Below are 17,485 nucleotides of genomic sequence, written 5' to 3' on the forward strand. Positions count from 1 at the left end.
GTTTAAATGTAACATAAACAAATATCTTGTTAATCTTTCCTAGACATGGCCCCAAATAGTAGTCCATTACGTCCAAGTGGCCATATGCTTTGTAAGGGGTGAACATGAGTAAAAAATATTTTTTTGTTAATTCAAACAATTAATAGTTAAGAAAGGTAGGAAACTGTTGTTTCATCAATGTCTTCCTGTCTCTTTTCGAACATACCTGTCGATACTAACAGGAGAAAAATTAGATTTTTTTTCACTACTAGAACAAATGCTGTTGCAATATTTTTGATACACTGGGGATAAATATTTATTTTCATAAAAAAATACAATTTTTTTTTAGAAAAATTTGGCACAAGGCCGAAAATGGGGGGAAGTGAAGGGAACGTTAGGACAAACTAACGCTAACTAAGCTAACCTAGCTAGTTCCTACTTTCACTCTACTCTCACCACTATACCACATTCATACTATACATCTATCAGCAATCATCATAAAAACAACATACCATGCATAACCTACTTAAAACCCATATTTGAAAATATGCAACTGGGTGTATGATTACAAAAAGTTGGAAGGTTCTACTTATAGACACTGGCGATAGGAACGGACCAATCAAATGGAGTTCTGCTAGCAACCAATCAGAAGCCAGAATTGCTCCATAAAAATATTGAATCTTTCAGCATCGCCACACATGATCTTTTTGTGTCTAACACAAGAAGGAATTTGCTCTCCGTCTACAGACTTTTACAGTCCGACACTTGTACAGATAGACTACGTAATGGAAAACTCTATTCTTTGTCTTCATCTGGGCTTTTACAATTCAAAACTTCTCTAATTGATGATTGCCATTTGGTTTGGAACAAGATTTTTTTTTCTTCTGAAACCAAAACTGGCTTTTAATTCAAGAAATACCTTCTATGCTTCCAGTTCCACTTCGTTCATTGAGTTTTCAAACTCTGAATCTCTGAGAAGTTGTCGGATCTGAGAACCAAACTTCTTCATGGTCAATTCTGGAAAAGTCAGGTGCAATTAAGTGAAGCAGTTACCATTCTTGACCAAAGCCTTGGTGAACTGGTTGATTAAATCGAGCTTGATGTGCAGTGGTGGGAAGAGTATTCTGTTTCTATCCACGAGAGGGTCATTGATCACGTTCCCTTCTTTGCAAGGAACCAATTCCTCCTGCACTTTGTATAATGCTGAGCACAGTGCCGCACCAATTCTGGAAGATTATGAGGATATATGACTTCAAACTGATCCCTTTTTGACATAATCACCTAGAATCATCAAACCGGAATACATCTTGTCATTAAAATAATTCTTTCTAATCAAAACAATTATTCGACATGGCATTTTACCATCACCAACTTCTAAAATGCTCCACACATGCATACATGTGAACAAAAACGTAAAAAAAACCCAAAAAACATGTGGCCATAGTTTAAAAACTTAACCTGATTGCGCAAAACCAATGTGATCTTTGGATTCAGCGCATCAGATTCGTCTAAAATCGGCTGAAAAAATGCAAACAACAAATTTGTTGTTGACCAGTGAACGCCATTTCAAACCATGGTGGACATTAAAAAAAAAAAATATTTCTCCTGGATCAGGAAGGTTATTGCTAATGTAGATTTCAAAAACTAAATCTATTAACTGAATTTTATTTTGTTAATAGTATTAATATGCATCTTATCATAGACTTTTTATGATAGACCACTTGATCAGGGACAGACACAGATTTTTGTGCTCATTTCACAAAAAGGTTTCAGCTTTATTAACATTACATGCGTACAATTGTTTCAGCCAATTACTGATATTTTTTTATATCTCTCTGCATATGTTTTTTTTTTTTTTAAAATTGTTATTATCCTTATGCCAACAGGGGCATATCTCAGTGTAAAATATGCATAAAAATAAAATTACAAGAATCACATCAATCTAAAGACAGTCCTTCTCATTAACAGTCCAATACATTTACAATTTTGTACGCATGTATTGTTAATAAAGATGAAACTTTTTTAAAAAATAAACATATAAGTGTGGTGAAGCGGTATATACTATAAAAAAAGTATTTATAACTCTAGTATTGCCCTATTGAGTTATGTGAAAGAACTATGTGTTTTTAATATCTATATTTGAATACAAAATTGGAAAACTTTTTTCAGTGGTAAAATATATATTAATCAGGGTAGTATTTTCCATGTTAGAAGCGTTGATTTAATTGTAAATTGAAATATGCATGAAATACGTTTGAAAGCCAAATTACAACGCAATCTTATGAAAATAAATAAGTATTTGTTTAAATTTAATATATTTCTGAGTTATACTCCTTCGTCAGAATTTTATATTTTTTGCTTTTTTTCCTTGCCATAATGTTAAATTGAACAAAGAAAAAAAAAAAAAAAAAAAAAGGGAAAAAACGCAGTTAGCAGTATGCGGACTCTTCATTAACTTTTTTTCTTCAATCATGGTGAGCACAAAAAGAAAAAAATATAAAATTCTGACGAAGGAGTATAATTCAGAAATATATTAATTTTAAACAAGTAAATACTTGTTTATTTTCATAATATTGCGCTGTAATTGAACATTCAAACGTATTTCATGCATATTTCAATTTAATATATTAAATTGAAATATGCATGAAATACGTTTGAATGTTCAATTACAGCGCAATATTATGAAAATAAACAAGTATTTACTTGTTTAAAATTAATATATTTCTGAATTATACTCCTTCGTCAGAATATATATATATATATATATATATATATATATATATATATATATATACTGAAACATTTGAATAATACTGGGCGCAGTGCCATTATTATCAATTTTTTAGGGCTTTTTTTTTTATAGTTTAACCATATATTATTTAAGAAGATAAATTTTAACAACGAAAAGAAACCAAAATACACTTCTAAAATCTTTTTCTCTCCTTAGCTCTAATTCAATATTTAAATTTAAAAAAAAGGGGGGAGAGGGGTAAATAAGAGATGGGGTAAAAAGAAAAAAATCTATTGAAACTTCTTTTGGCTAACACTTTTCAAAATGAACGTCGGTAATGGGAAGGGGAGAAAAGTGTCGGCCGAAAGACGTCTCATATTTATTTATTTTTTTTAGTTTATTTTTTGTTTTTGTCTAATTCGTGTTGTTTAAACATTGACTTAGAGTTGAGGAGAAGAGAGAGAAACAAAAGGACATATTAGAAGTGCATTTTGGTTTCTTTTCGTTGTCAAAATTTATCTTCTTTAATAATATGTGGTTAAACTATATATATATATATATATATATATATATATATATATATATATATATATATATATATATATATAAAACCCTCAACAATTGATAATAATCGCACTGCACCCAGTATTATTCAAATGTTTCATTATATATACAATTAAAATTATGTAACCATAAAAATCTTTTTATTGTCACATTAGACAGAGGACAGTAATATTGAAAAACATTTTAAAATTGAATCAGATGAATTCAAAAATAATGATTTCTACGTCTATTTATATAAAGTTAGACGTGTGTGTACATGTTTATATATTTGTATGTACAGAATTCATCCCGAAACTAATTAACTGATCATTATGAATTTTGGAAAACGGTTGTTAAGGTTAAAGATGGGTAGTGAGAGCTATACTTTAATTTAGTTCTATGGTAAGGTGGGAGTGAAAGCCCCTCATGAAAATTCAAATTTTAGAAATATTTATTGATATCAAATACAACTGTTTTAGATATGAATTAATAAATTTTCCTTAATTTCAGTTTCTTTATGTTTTAGTAGCATAATGTGTACAGGCTTTGAAGAGTCAACTATATCTGATTTGCATTGAATATGCACCCAACGCATCTGACATAATAATAAAATGAAATATATCTACTGATATGTAGTTTTTGAATCTTATATAAACACAATCTTTTCCGGATATCTTATATAACCATCGGTGAAACGAATGAAAATAGGTTTGCATGTGATTGCGACCTAATCCCTTGGAAGAACTACAAGACGCGATGGATCTCTTTACCTCCCGACTACCAGGAATTTTCATTTCAAGATTTAACATTCATTTTGGATTTAAAGTACAGTATCATTTTTCTGCCTTAATATCAATTCCCTTACTCTATATATCTAAAATGTTTTAAAAACTTTAATTTTCTATGTTAGCTTTTAGCAAATAAAGTGCAACCCAATAAAAAACATTTGCTAACATTTTTCCCCTGAGGAGATGAATAAGAATCGAAAACTCATGGGTTAAGGAAATAGATTTATTCAATCGTATTCTTTCTTTTCAAACAATAAAATTTCTCTATCAGAAGATTAACTTTTTCAAATCATAAAATGTAAATGCATAAATTGATATATATATATATATATATATATAAATATATATATATATATATATATATATAATATTCCCCCACTTTTCTTTAAATCTTTCCTTAATAGTTAAAATCAACAACAAAAACATAAACAAATAACTCGGGTTGTGCATGTTTGTTTACAAATGACACGTACGTTGGCAATCAACCGGCATCAATGAAAAAAATGTCCCGTTTGAGGTCCTCATTCCATACTTCATCTGAATATTTTAACCAAAGTCAAATAAGATTCCCTGAATTTCAGTTTCTACTTGACTCCTTAAACGTAAGCCTTAAATCGTATGCACTTTCTAGAATCAAAATCATGTAATTTTGATCCAAATTGAGATTAAGGAATCTAGACAGAAGGTTTAGTCGCATTATATCTTTATTTTGCCTTTTGTAAGAGGACATAAAAGTCGTGCATATTTTTTCTGTTTGGAGAATTAATTTTACTCCTCCTAGGACGAGTATCGTTCTAGTATTTTATATATAATCATGTTGACACACTGGTTCTTGTCAGATCACGGGTTAAGCAACGTTGAGCCTGGCTAGTACCAGATTGGTGATCATTTGGGAATTCTAGGCGCTGTATGTGCTCTCCGCTAATCTCGGCATTTGTTTCCAGTCGTCCTAAACGTCCACTGTCAACTGGCATTTAACAAGGCTGACTCAGGAGACGTATGGTTAGAGATTGAGCAACTCTTGCCACAAAAATTCCATGCGTAGGCACTTTTACAGTGGGTATCATTAGTCTGTCAAGACTGAAAGGAAGCTACCATATATATTTATTTATTTTTAACCTTTACATATTTTTAATTTTAAATAAATAAGAATGTAAATATATAAAATACTAATAATACTAGTGAGTGATAAGTAGTCAAATGGATTAATCCTACTCTTATAAATACAAGACTATTAAATTAAAAAATATATCCATTTTGAATTTGGAAACGGACGGATTTCAAAGATAAGAATTCATTTTTATAACATGAATAGGCTAACCAAATTAATTAAGAATAGGAAACTAGATCTAATATCTGTAACATTTTTTCTTAAGATTAAGGGGGGGGGCGTTTGATCAACACTGCTGCGGAGTCATGATTAATTATACGGTTTTGTTTTTAAATCCCCGAAACAGTGTTTCATGGTAAACAACTGATGATCCCTTAAAGTAACATAAGTACTATAGTGAATTCGAGAGAGCAAGTTGATGCATTGATTGCAGGTGATTAAATGACTTATTGACTAAATAGGTTTCTAACGAATGATAAAAAATATAAAAATTAAATAAGTTCTTTTCATATAGTTTTAAAGGTTAAAAATCTTCCAGGACTTGTGTATGTGTGTGTGTGCGCGCGTGCGCGATTTTATTTTTTAGGTTTGAATTGATAAGAGAGTTAAATAGAGATCCACCCTAACCGAGACAGAACAAACAAATAATAAAAGTGAATAGATTTTGTTTCTTTGTGTGGCTGTAGAATTTGCTAATAACGAGGTCGGTACTTGGGGTGGATTATGGGAAAGTACTTGATCTCTCAACCTCCCATAGCTAATGATCAAACCACCTTCAGTCTCAAGTACCGAACCAAGTCACCCCCTACACCCAACTAAAGGTCTGCCTACCCTGCAGGTTGCAAGTTGCCCCATTACACATTGGTTCAGCTCAACCGCCTACGCACAGGCAGGGAGTGCGTCTGGACCTCCATGGCGAAGTGTAGCATCGTCAATGAGACGTAGCGCAGTTATGGCAACGGTGCGCAGGTTCCCAACTACGTCCTGCTTGACTGCCCGATTCGTGGACCACACTACAGCCGGAATGACTGGAAAAACACCAAACGTGTTTTTTTTTTTTTTTTTTTTTTTTTTTTTTTTTTTTTTTTTTTTTTGGTGGTGTGTGTGTGGGGGGGGTATATCCTCATTTCCTTTCTGTCTTTTTCTGTTTTTCTTTGACTTTTTTACTTTCATGTTTGTCATTTTGTAAACATATATAGTAATAAAATTAAGCTGAAAAATATATTTTCAATGATGAAGTCGATATTGTCATTTTACCCTTATCTTTGTATAATGCCGCCTTTTTCTTCTCTTCTGATAAGGAGCATTTAGCTTCGAAATGCCATGACCTAAAGTGGTTTGTACCTCATTTCTTTTTCTGTAATCCTTTATTGAATTGATAATATAATAAAGTTCCTATCTAACTCTCCTCTTTATCTTTTTAACTTTATATAAATATAGAGAGAGAAAAAGAGAGAATTTTATATACTAATTTCCTAAATTAATGAATGAATCATTATGATTATGGAATATATATTCTAGGCACTAGGGCGAGTAACAAGAGCACATTTTTTTTGTAAATGTTACCATTTAAGGGGTGTACTCGCCCAAACTCCTACCTGCTCCCATCCCAAACTGTTTAAAATAAGTTTTAAAAAAATAAAATAATAGAAAAAAGAATTACTCTATACGAAATTTTGAGTTATGTAATATTTATTTTGAAAGGATTGGTTCACGCACACGAATATCAGCATGTATGTACTTAGTAAAATCATAAACTATTGAACAAATGCAACAAATATATTTGCAAATAATGTACTGATATTATTTCTTCAAACCAATCATCCCGAGAAAGTCTTGAAATAAAGACGAAACGTTGATGAACATATGATTTTTGTTTCTTTCTTTCTTCAGCTTTCTATCACGTTGGAATATTATTTCCATAATTTTCATCACATGTGTGTGTTTTGTGTATATGTGCACGTGTGTATGTGTATTTGTGCACGTGTATGTGCGTGTTTATGTGTGTGTATATTTGTGCACGTGTGTGTATATGTGCGTATATGTTCACGTGTATGTATGTGCGTATTTGTATTAGAAAATATGTGCCCTATTTGGTTTAGATTATTTGAATTAGGAAAAGTGAGTTTGTAAAGCCAGTTAAATTTAAAAAGAAAAAGAGAGAAAACGTCTTGTTCCGTTAGCTATAGCTCCCCTTTAATTTTTTTTTCACAATTATGGGTATAAAGAGTATTACTGTGATATTTTCTATATCTATTTATATATTAGATATGTTTATATATTTGCATATACAGGCTTCACTCGTAAACTAATTAACTGATCATTATGAATTTTAATCATAACTGCTAGGCGTATAGTGTCAAAATATGGATTATATTTAGTTTAATTTAGATTTACACAAAATGTGTAGAAGTGAAGCCCGAAGCCGTTATTGAAAATTCAGACACCTCCAATATTTGATTTTTCTATGTAAAGCCTGTCTGCTTGTGCGGTAATAAAACTTCTCAAATGCACTTTTGATGTTAAGTTGTATCAGATATTAACTTTGGTCAAAATCGTCTGTTCCTTCTTCCATCGGATTATTTCGATTAACGATACTTATTGAAAATATTCTGGTACAAAATCTATCTAAGAACATTACCAGGCACATAAAGTACCTTCGTTTAAAATTTAATAAAAATCGGCCCAGCCGTTTTCGAGTTCATAGGGAAGAACTCACATAGACACCAAAATTCCTTTTATATAGTTGTGTGTGTGTGTGTGTGTGTATATATATATATATATATATATATATATATATATATATATATATATATATATATATATATATAAACACGTTTGTGATCTACATCAGTTAGCGTCAGTTATACGGTTTATTTTCGCTTCTCAGATACCTGTGAGAGCGAGCGCAAGAAGACCGCCCTCCTCGTAGTGTGTTTATTTACTTCCCCTCCTCCCTACACACACATACTTCAGCAACGTTTGAGAAGATGTGAGTTTAACGTGGGAAAATCCAGCTTCCTCTAAAAGGGGGAGGGGCACTCCGTATGGATGGAAAATTTACCCTAGATTAACCCGTCTACATTCCTCGGTGAGAGCGTCTCAGATGAGCGGGAATAACTCCTCTCCCTAAGAAGGACGTAATGCCTTGGAGGATGGTCCATTGGGACCGAACAGAACCGCACACCATTCTGATATTAACTCGAGAGCATGTGTCAGCCCTCCTTGTTGTGCGCGTGGTGGAGCGCACGCGCGTTTTCCAAATGAGGTGGAAGTTGTAACGCTTGTAAATAAATGGTTTCAGAAGTGTTGGCACAAGTAGAAGAGACGCGGCAACATCGGATGGGGAAGGTGGCGCACATCTCTCTAATATGTAAAGAGAATAAGAACAGAACAGCAGCTCATCTTATATTACAGAAGATAAAAACAACGATCTTCTGTAATGCATATATAAATAAAGGCACTTCTTCTACACTATTAGAACGAAATTTTGTAGGCGATAAATGGAGTTTTCAGATAACAACAACAAAAAAAAACAATGGTTTCTACTGATTTTTTTTTTTTGTCAATTCTAACAAATTACAATATTAGCTTCCAAATTATGCAATCGAAATTACCTGAATATGACTGAATTATTAAAAACAAAAACAAAAAAACTTTAAGCGTGTTAACAGGTAAAAAAATTGCGGCCATCTTATTTTTATAAAATAAATCGAAATAGAAAATAACCTCCCTTTTGAACTCGTAAGCAAATACGATCGTTTTCTTCAAATTCTATTTTCTTTAATAAATAATTTTCTACCTTATTGATTTTCGTAAGTTTTGGGTAAAATCATCTTAAAAATACGAGGAATGCGTAGATATCATTGTTTTCACGTGAAATTCAGTTTTACGATTTCCGAAATTTCGTTCTGATAGTGTGGAACTGTGGAAGAAGCGCCTAAATAAATATTACGCTCTTAGTTTTAAATTTTAATAATCGAACATTCTGGTGGTAACCTCCCACTAACCTTGTATGAATATGTGTATGCGAGCGTGTGCATATATATATATATATATATATATATATATATATATATATATATATATATATATATATATATATATATATATATATATATATATAATTATTTTTTTACTATATATGAGTGTGTATGTGAGTGAGTATATATATGCGTGTGTGAATATGAGTGTGTATGTGAGTGAGTATATATATGCGTGTGTGAATATGAGTGCGTATGTGAGTATATGCGTGTGTGAATATGAGTGCGTATGTGAGTATATATGTGTGTGTGTATGAATATGAGTGTGTATGTGAGTATATATATATGTGTGTGTGTATGTATGAGTGTATATATATATGTGTGTGTGTGTGTATGTATGAGTGTATTCTCAGTGTATATATATGAGTATATGGATTTGCTTCCCACGAGAACAAAATTTGATACACGGTCATTTTTAATGTGGGGAAATATCCAGCTCCCTAGAAAGAGGCTCTCTGTATGTATGTGTCTATGTCAGACCCTCGTTAAGAGGATCTCTCACCTGCATTTCTTTCGCCCTCCCACTTTTTTTTTTTTTTTTTGCCTATTACCTCCCTCTCGACCCCTCCTACTATCGCCGCTGCTGCTGTTCCGTATTTTATTTTTTATTTATTTAATTTTTTTTTTTTAACGAAAATCCAGTCGCTTTGTTATTTATTAATTTTTTCTCTTTTCGAAACTGCCATTTTGTCTACGAAAAGCAGGTGCAACAGAACGAGGGAAAAAAATTTGGTTAAATATCCTGAAAACACCACTTTTTTCTTTGACGGCTACTCGGTACTTTCGTTTTTCTTCTCGTTGCGGGACCCCCCCCCCCACGTTTTCTGCCTGTTCCCCTCTCTCTGCTAATCCTCTTTCTGCATCCCCTGCGGCAACTCCGCTTAGTCTGAAATATCATTCTTTTTCTTCTTCCTTTACCTCCTTCTCTTTCTTCCAATCGGAATGGTACTCAACAACTACAGAACGACAAACCAAAACAATACTTGACTTCTAATTTTTCCGGTAAATACAAGTTTTTCTTTTTATCTTAAATCTGACAATTTGTCTTCGTTTTTAAAAACAATATACTACTATGTAGATATAATGACGATTAAAACCCCATTCTTAACATGTGGAGGGCAGGGCGTTTTGTAACTATTCAGTATTTTCACCTGACAAGCAAAAAAGATACCGTAAAACTTAGATTTAACTTGAAAATCCTTTCTAAAAAAAAAAAAAAAAAAAAAAAAAAAAAGTACGGCCCGTAAACTGCGTAAGTACCTAAAACAATATAAAGTGAATTAATTACTTATAAACTTTCAACCTCCTGCTCATGCTGAAAAAAAGTATGTAAAAAAAAAAATATTTTTTAGCTTTTTTTTTCTTTCGATTTCATCTTTATTTATTCTTTTTTTTTTTCACAAAATATAAAGTACAAAAACTATAAATCCTTTTAAATTTTCACCATATCTAAAAAATTGGATTATTTGATCTACTATTTCATTGTTATCTTTATTATTATTATTATTATTATTATTGTTATTGTTGTTGTTATTATTATTATTATTATTATTATTATTATTATTATTATTATTATTATTATTATTATTATTATTATTATTATTATTATTATTATTATTATTATTCTTCTTCTTCACAACGTTTACGATATAATCTTCAACTTTCTTCGGGTGCGTTTTTTTATTTCTCTGGAACTTGAATGGAATTTCGAACTACACCCATTCATTTAATACATAATGATAGATTGTTCGCATAGACATGTAGCCTAACTGTAAAAGGTGTTAGTTAATGATCTGTTTTTATTGATAGACTTCTACAGAAGTTGAAGGTTCAATCTTTGTTACAGGTAATAATTAAAAATAACAAGCATTAATATTTCTATCGACGTTGATGGATCCAAAAGGTTCGCTTCGTATTTCTGTCCAAGTTCAATATTTTCAAATTCCAAAGGGAGCGCTTAAAGAAGACCAGAAGTTACATCGACCGAAAAGTTCTTGTGCATTATAGTCAACATGAAAACAGTAATAGGAAGGGACCCACATTGGCCCGAATGTTTCCGGTTGCAATTTACAGAAGACCAGAAATGTCCCAGCCATCGATCACTCAATTAATATTGGTATGAAATGAAACCAACGGGGTGTTTTTTTTTTTGGGGGGGGGGTTCTTTGTAGTTAGGGTCCACTACCCCAAACCCCGTGTTAAGAATAAATTTAATCATTTACTTCAAATTATGTAGTGAATCAACTTTGATTTTAATTAAATTTGTTGTATTTTTTTTTAAATTTACTTTCCACCTTAACAATCCCTTTTAAAATGACGACTTAACAGGTTTTCGGGTATGCTGAAAACGAATATCGCATTTAAATTTTCCGCAAACAAATAGTTTTCCGGATATTAAGCAATGTAATTCCTTATGTTGTAAGCGGAAAACTATTTGTTTGCAGAAATTTAAATGCGATATTCGTTTTCAGCATACTCCAAAACCGTCAAAAGTCGTCATTTTATAGGTGGAAAGTAAACATTTGCCAAGTTTTTAAAAGAAGCGTCACAACTTTTTGTTTTTGAAGGAATAGCAGACATTCTTAGCTTTCGGGCCAAGATTAAAGTGTAGTATCTGTTATTCAGATGCTGCAGTTTTTGCTGCACATCAATTTCTTGTTCTCTCTCAGCGGAGGAGCAATCCTTCACGATTGAGACAATTTTTATTTTTGTTCCTTTTCTCCACGTTTAAAAAAAAACAAAAAAAAAACCCGACACTGGTGTCGAACTCTGTCCCATGGGGAGACATTGTAAATAGAAACTCGAAACTATGCTCAGCCAAAAGCACATTTGTGTATGCTTTATTGTCGTCTGCTTTATACATTGTAACATTATTTCTCTGCTTCAAACATTACCAGTCTGTTCCGTAAATCGGAAACATTCGGGTTCATATAGGTGTCCCCTTATAAAAACCTCAATTATCATTCCACGTATTAAACTTTGACTTTCTCATTCCAAATGAAAACATTTTTTCTTATTACAATGCAACCCTTTTTACAGTGATAACTTTACTCTTTTCCAAACCGTCGTTCGCTTTTTGCATTTAAAAACAATATTAATAACATTATTATTTTTTTTTATTGTTTGCAAATTTTTTTCTTTTCGACAGATGCGCTCGTTTCTATAGGTTATTTATTCATTTTTAAGGAGGGAGGGGACTCTATATCTGTTTAATTTAAATACGTAATTATTAAATTAACTATAACTGGTGCTTGGTAAAAAAAAATGTCACACAGTTAAAACAATTCCGGATCGGAAAATTCGGATCGTTCGGAAGAGGTGGGAATAGGCTACATTCTATATAGTTTTAAATAAGGGGGGGGGGCAATATTTTAAACTTAAAAATATTAAGTATGTTACTCTGTTATTGTTTTCAAGCAAACTAAGGTATTTTGGTATTTTTTTACGAGAGTACACCCTCAACCTCCCCATGTTAAGAAGGGTTTTCGAGGTGTGGGGGGGTATTCCGAAATCCCTTCTTAACACGGGGAGGTTGGAGGTGTTTATAAAACGCTGGGTACTCTCATAAAAATAAAAATACCCAAATTAATTCGACTCTTCTAATTTTTTTTTTTTTTTTTTTGAGGGGGGGTCTCTCAAATTTTAATTTTAAATAGGGTCGAACACCTTCGACTACAGTATTTTTAAAGATCTATTTTGCTTTTCTTAAGCAAATAAAATCTATTTTTCTTAGTATTCGGATAAGGGCTAAGTTATCGCCTCTATAGTTTTAATTAAATAGGGCTAGAAGCAAGAAGCACTCTCTGCCCCATATTTTAAGATAAGTATTTACTCGGTCAGTAAAAGTACAAAATAATTAATAGTCGAGAAATCTTTAAAACAACAAATGGCTATACCAAACACAGAAGTTAATTATCGATTTGTGTACTTTGAACGTGCTGGAACTTTTTCTTCCTTTCTTTCTTTCTTTCTTTCAAAATTTTACTTCGTGCAAAACGATCGGTACTCATGCAGAGAGTGATCCGTGCTGAAATAATAACGTTATTATTTAAAAAGCCATTCTTAACATGGGGAGTGGAGAGTGTTTTGTACCTATTCTATACTTTAACCTTACAATTGAATAATAAAAAAAACATATCATAAAATTTTAATTAAACGTGAAAATACGAGTTAAAAAAAATAGCGCGGATCACTTTCTGCATTAGCACCAAACGATCTTTATAATATATACGATAAAAGAAACTAACAAATGACCGCTTGTCTTGTAGGGAAGGGTAATTCCTAAAATGTTCTAAACAAAGGCGACTTATCCTATTACTAACCCTAAGTCTAAATGGCAACTCCCGAATGAGCATACAGTAGTAATAGAAGTCATTATTAAAAAAAAAAAAAAAAAAAAAAAACTTTCCATGAATTAAGTCCCTCAACAGTTGAGAAACAAGCGACCATTGTCTTTCGGTGTGTTAAAGACAGCTTAAAAAAATGGATGTTTTGTAAGTAACCAGATCGGTAGATACTTAAATTCTATGTTTGGTACAAGGCATTTGTTTTTGTTTTGTTTACGATTACTCGACTGTTAACTATTTTGAACTTTTACCATTTACACTCCAGTCTAAATTGGGGAGGGGGTTAGGCTCCCTTGAGCATAAGTTTTTTTTTTTTTTATCTATTTACTTTAAATAAATTATTTTATTATACCACTTTCCTCTTGCAGAAAGAAAACAAAAACGAGAAAAAAAATCAAAACAATTATTTTAGAATGCAGATTGTGATATCAATTTATTTTTGCAAATAGATTTAACGTAAAATGGGCAGCACATTTTATATCCATTGCCCATCGCCCCATCACCAATTGCAATCAATAATTTGAAATTTAAGAAAAATGCTTGCTTTGAATATTTAAAAAATTAAAATCGATTTTGCCGGCATTAAAAACCGACCTTGTGTCTAACTCTATCCTAAATTTAAATATGTGCCGATTTTACAATATTTTTTCTTTTTTTTATTTATTATTTTTATTTTTAAAATTCGATTTTTGATTTTACAAAATAGAATTAATGTTAAAGTGAAGTAGCTGCTCTTCTACTATACTGTATTGTCTTAATCTAGAAAGATTTCTGCTTCATTAACCGAGAATAAGAAAGCCTAAGTATCGTGGTTTAACTAAGCTAATATTTTTGTTGGAGAGCGGGGCCGGGGGGGGGGGAGCATTTTCTTCGTATAGTAATTTTGGCTTTTTTAATACTTTCACTTTGGCCATGCTTTGGCTCCCCAGCTTGGAGCATCGCTAGAAAGCCTGCTCAAAAGGGACTCATTTGATCATGAAACCGAAATAGCGAATGAGCGAAGCTTGTTAACGCCTCCACCTTAATTATATATCCTCTACGGCCCATACCCTCTCTATCCCCTATTCATTAACCTAAACTCTCTGCTGTGCAAAAAATAAATAAATAAATAAATAAATAAATAAACTTAACGTCTAATAACTTCAGGGAAACAAACAAACAAAATAACAGCGATATTATTTTACTTTAAGGCCCGACTCACGTTCGTATAGAAAAAACATTTTTTGTAGATTTCGGTGTACTTAAAAAGAATATGATAACCGTTTCCATCGCAAATTTACCATTTGCGTGGTATGACCCCCTGAACTAGGTGTATCAAAATCGGCCATTAAAAATGCTGTATATGAACTTGAAAAAATCAACTTACTATCTTTCGAAGCTTATAACTGCTTGAAAAAATGTAATTCAAGCCCTACTTTTTTTTCAATTAAAGGAGCAAAAAAAAAACAAATTAAAAAAAAAATAACAAGTTTAATAGCAAATTATGCAATATTTGTTTTTTAAAGAGAAAATTTTTTTTCGCGATTATCTTACGGTGACTAATTTTGGTTAGCAGCACGCAATAAAGAGATATTAATTATAGCGTTTATAAAACGCCATAATTAATATCTCTTTATTGCGTGCTGCTAACCAAAATTAGTATTTTGGGGCCTCCTTAGATGAAAAAAAGCACACATTCATTTATAAGTTTTTGCCGTTAAACGAAAAACCCAATCGACCGATTTATTTTTTTTAATTCTCTTAATAAAATACATGAGTTTTTGATTATTATATTTTATTTCTACTTTATCGAGTGATTTTTTTTTTTAATATCTAAAAAAAGAAAACATTGAATGAAATAGAAAAAATTCTTGTCAGCGTCCGGTATTTACTTGACGATATAAGCATAACATGAGCTTTCATTTAAAAAAAAAAACTCAACATGGTTTACAAAAAAAAAAAAAAAAAAGTTTTACACTTTGGACTTTACAGGTAAATTTTCAGAAAACACTTTTTTTGTTGTTTTAAATTAGAATATTTTATTTATTGATCGTTTCTCTTCAATTTGTGATCTATAAAACTTTGAGTAAATTGATTATTTAAATTTTAATAGACATTTCAAAATGGGGGGAAGGTGAATTAAAAAAAAACATTTGTCTAAAATATTATATTCGGTTTATTGGAAAGAGCATAAAATTTCACATTGACCCTGAAAATATCGTAAAAATTGAACCAATAGAAAAATGTTGGTAGATTTTTAAAGTTTAAAAATTGAAAAATATTTCACTCGTAAAATTCAATTGATTTCATACGTAAAAAAAATGGCTGGTTGAACGTGCACCGGCACTTTGTAAACACTGTTTTTTAAAAAAATAAAAAAATAATATTTCTATTATTTTTCAAACAACTTTAATAGTTTATTTTGGAAGTATATTCCATATAGAAAATAAACAACCCACTTTTAAAAGAGAAATTACGAGTTTTTGTTAATATTTTATTCGCAGTTTTGTGTTAGGGGTGTCAAAAATTCCCCCAAAATACTGATACATCTACACCTGAATACTGGCACTATTTTCCGCCATTTCACTGCCTTCGTTTTCGCCACGCGGTAGTGTTTTCTTACATGATGTGTTCGCGCACACGAGCGTAGTAAAGTGACTTGTCACATCGTGGAGGAATCTTTAGTGGACATTACAAATAACAAGAAAGTTTAAAAAAAAATGTGGTTCATTTTTTGTGTTACGTAGTTTTTAATACTTTTAATTGATATAAAAAAATTAGTTTTTACGAGCAGTTTACAAAAACATACTTTAGTTTTTTTTTGGGGGGGGGGGAAGTATTCAATTATAGAACTTGTATAGTTTAACAGGTGCTTCTGTAGTGTAATTAACCGTTTTTTTTTATAAGTAACACGCTGACATTTATCGCGCAGAGTACTGTTTAACATTTCACGAAAATTCTGTGTTTACATTTGGGGGCGGTAGCGGTTTTGTTGCGCCCTCCCCCCAATGTAAACAAAAGTAAACGAAGGCAGTGAAATGGCGGAAAATAGTCACAGGGTTCAGGGGTTAATACCATGCAAACAGTAAATTTGCGACGGAAACGGTTATCATATTCTTTTAAAGCATACTGAAATCTACAAAACAAAAATTTTTTATACGAACTTGAGACGGGCATTAAAGTAAAATTTTACAAAAACAGCTTCCTTTTTATATCCAAATAAACGCCCCCTTCATCCCCACTCCAAATTATATAATACACTTAGAGAATAAAAAAAAAATACACACTGTCCGTTAAATAAATTCTTAACCCCTCCCCCTTCTAAAAAAAAAAAAAAATCCCAAGTGTGGATACTAATTATAAGATTTATTTATGCATTTGTTATTGTCCATTTTACTAAGCAAAACATGAGTATTTTCCATTATACACGTGGGTTTTTTTTTTAAATTTTTGGCGCATGGTCGATAATTTTAGAATAATAAAAGACCTGCAAAAAAAATATAAAATCTAATTTTTACCCTGCCATTTATATTTACAACAGAAAAAACTAAATTGAGTTTTTAAAAAAGACTCAAAATTGGAACAACCAATCGGTTACACATCAGGATTTACCGCGAAATGGTCCAGAAGTTGGAGTGATCCCCACTCTAAAATCTAAAATATTTACTTTTTTTTTTTTTTTTTTTAATTATTTCCTTACAAATGTTTTCAGTCTGTTTACATGGAATCTCCAAAAAGAAAAGGTAGAATCTGATTTTTTTTTGGGGGGGGAGGGGGAGAAAACTACTATAAAACTTTACTCAACAAATAACTGTTACCAAAGGTCATAAGTTACTTTTCTATCTATCTGAAAATCACTGAAGTCTGACATTTTTTTCTCCATCATTTTCATCTTCCAATTGAGTAAAGTAGTTGTTACAGCATTAAGAACAGGTATTTATTGTATTTTTTATCTTTTCATACTA

The 17,485-nt window shown here is 31.4% G+C and overlaps 1 protein-coding gene across 9 annotated transcripts in view; it reads left to right on the forward strand.

Annotated features, from left to right (window-relative positions):
- LOC145295987 (uncharacterized) overlaps positions 1-17,485 on the forward strand; it is a 404,367-nt gene that overhangs the window by 138,832 nt on the left and 248,050 nt on the right. The window contains exon 1 of one of the 9 annotated variants that reach the window (XM_080141940.1): positions 9,877-9,972. The exons of 6 other annotated variants lie outside the window; for them this stretch is intronic. The gene's annotated coding sequence lies outside the window, so the exon portion shown is untranslated. Of the gene's footprint in view, positions 1-9,876; positions 9,973-10,003; positions 10,198-17,485 lie in introns of those variants that run through there. 2 more of the 9 variants (XM_080141936.1, XM_080141944.1) reach the window with 2 other exon arrangements.

This window comes from Euprymna scolopes, chromosome 16 (assembly GCF_053919585.1).
Source record: "Euprymna scolopes isolate OS-2025 chromosome 16, ASM5391958v1, whole genome shotgun sequence".
NCBI lineage: Eukaryota > Metazoa > Mollusca > Cephalopoda > Sepiida > Sepiolidae > Euprymna > Euprymna scolopes.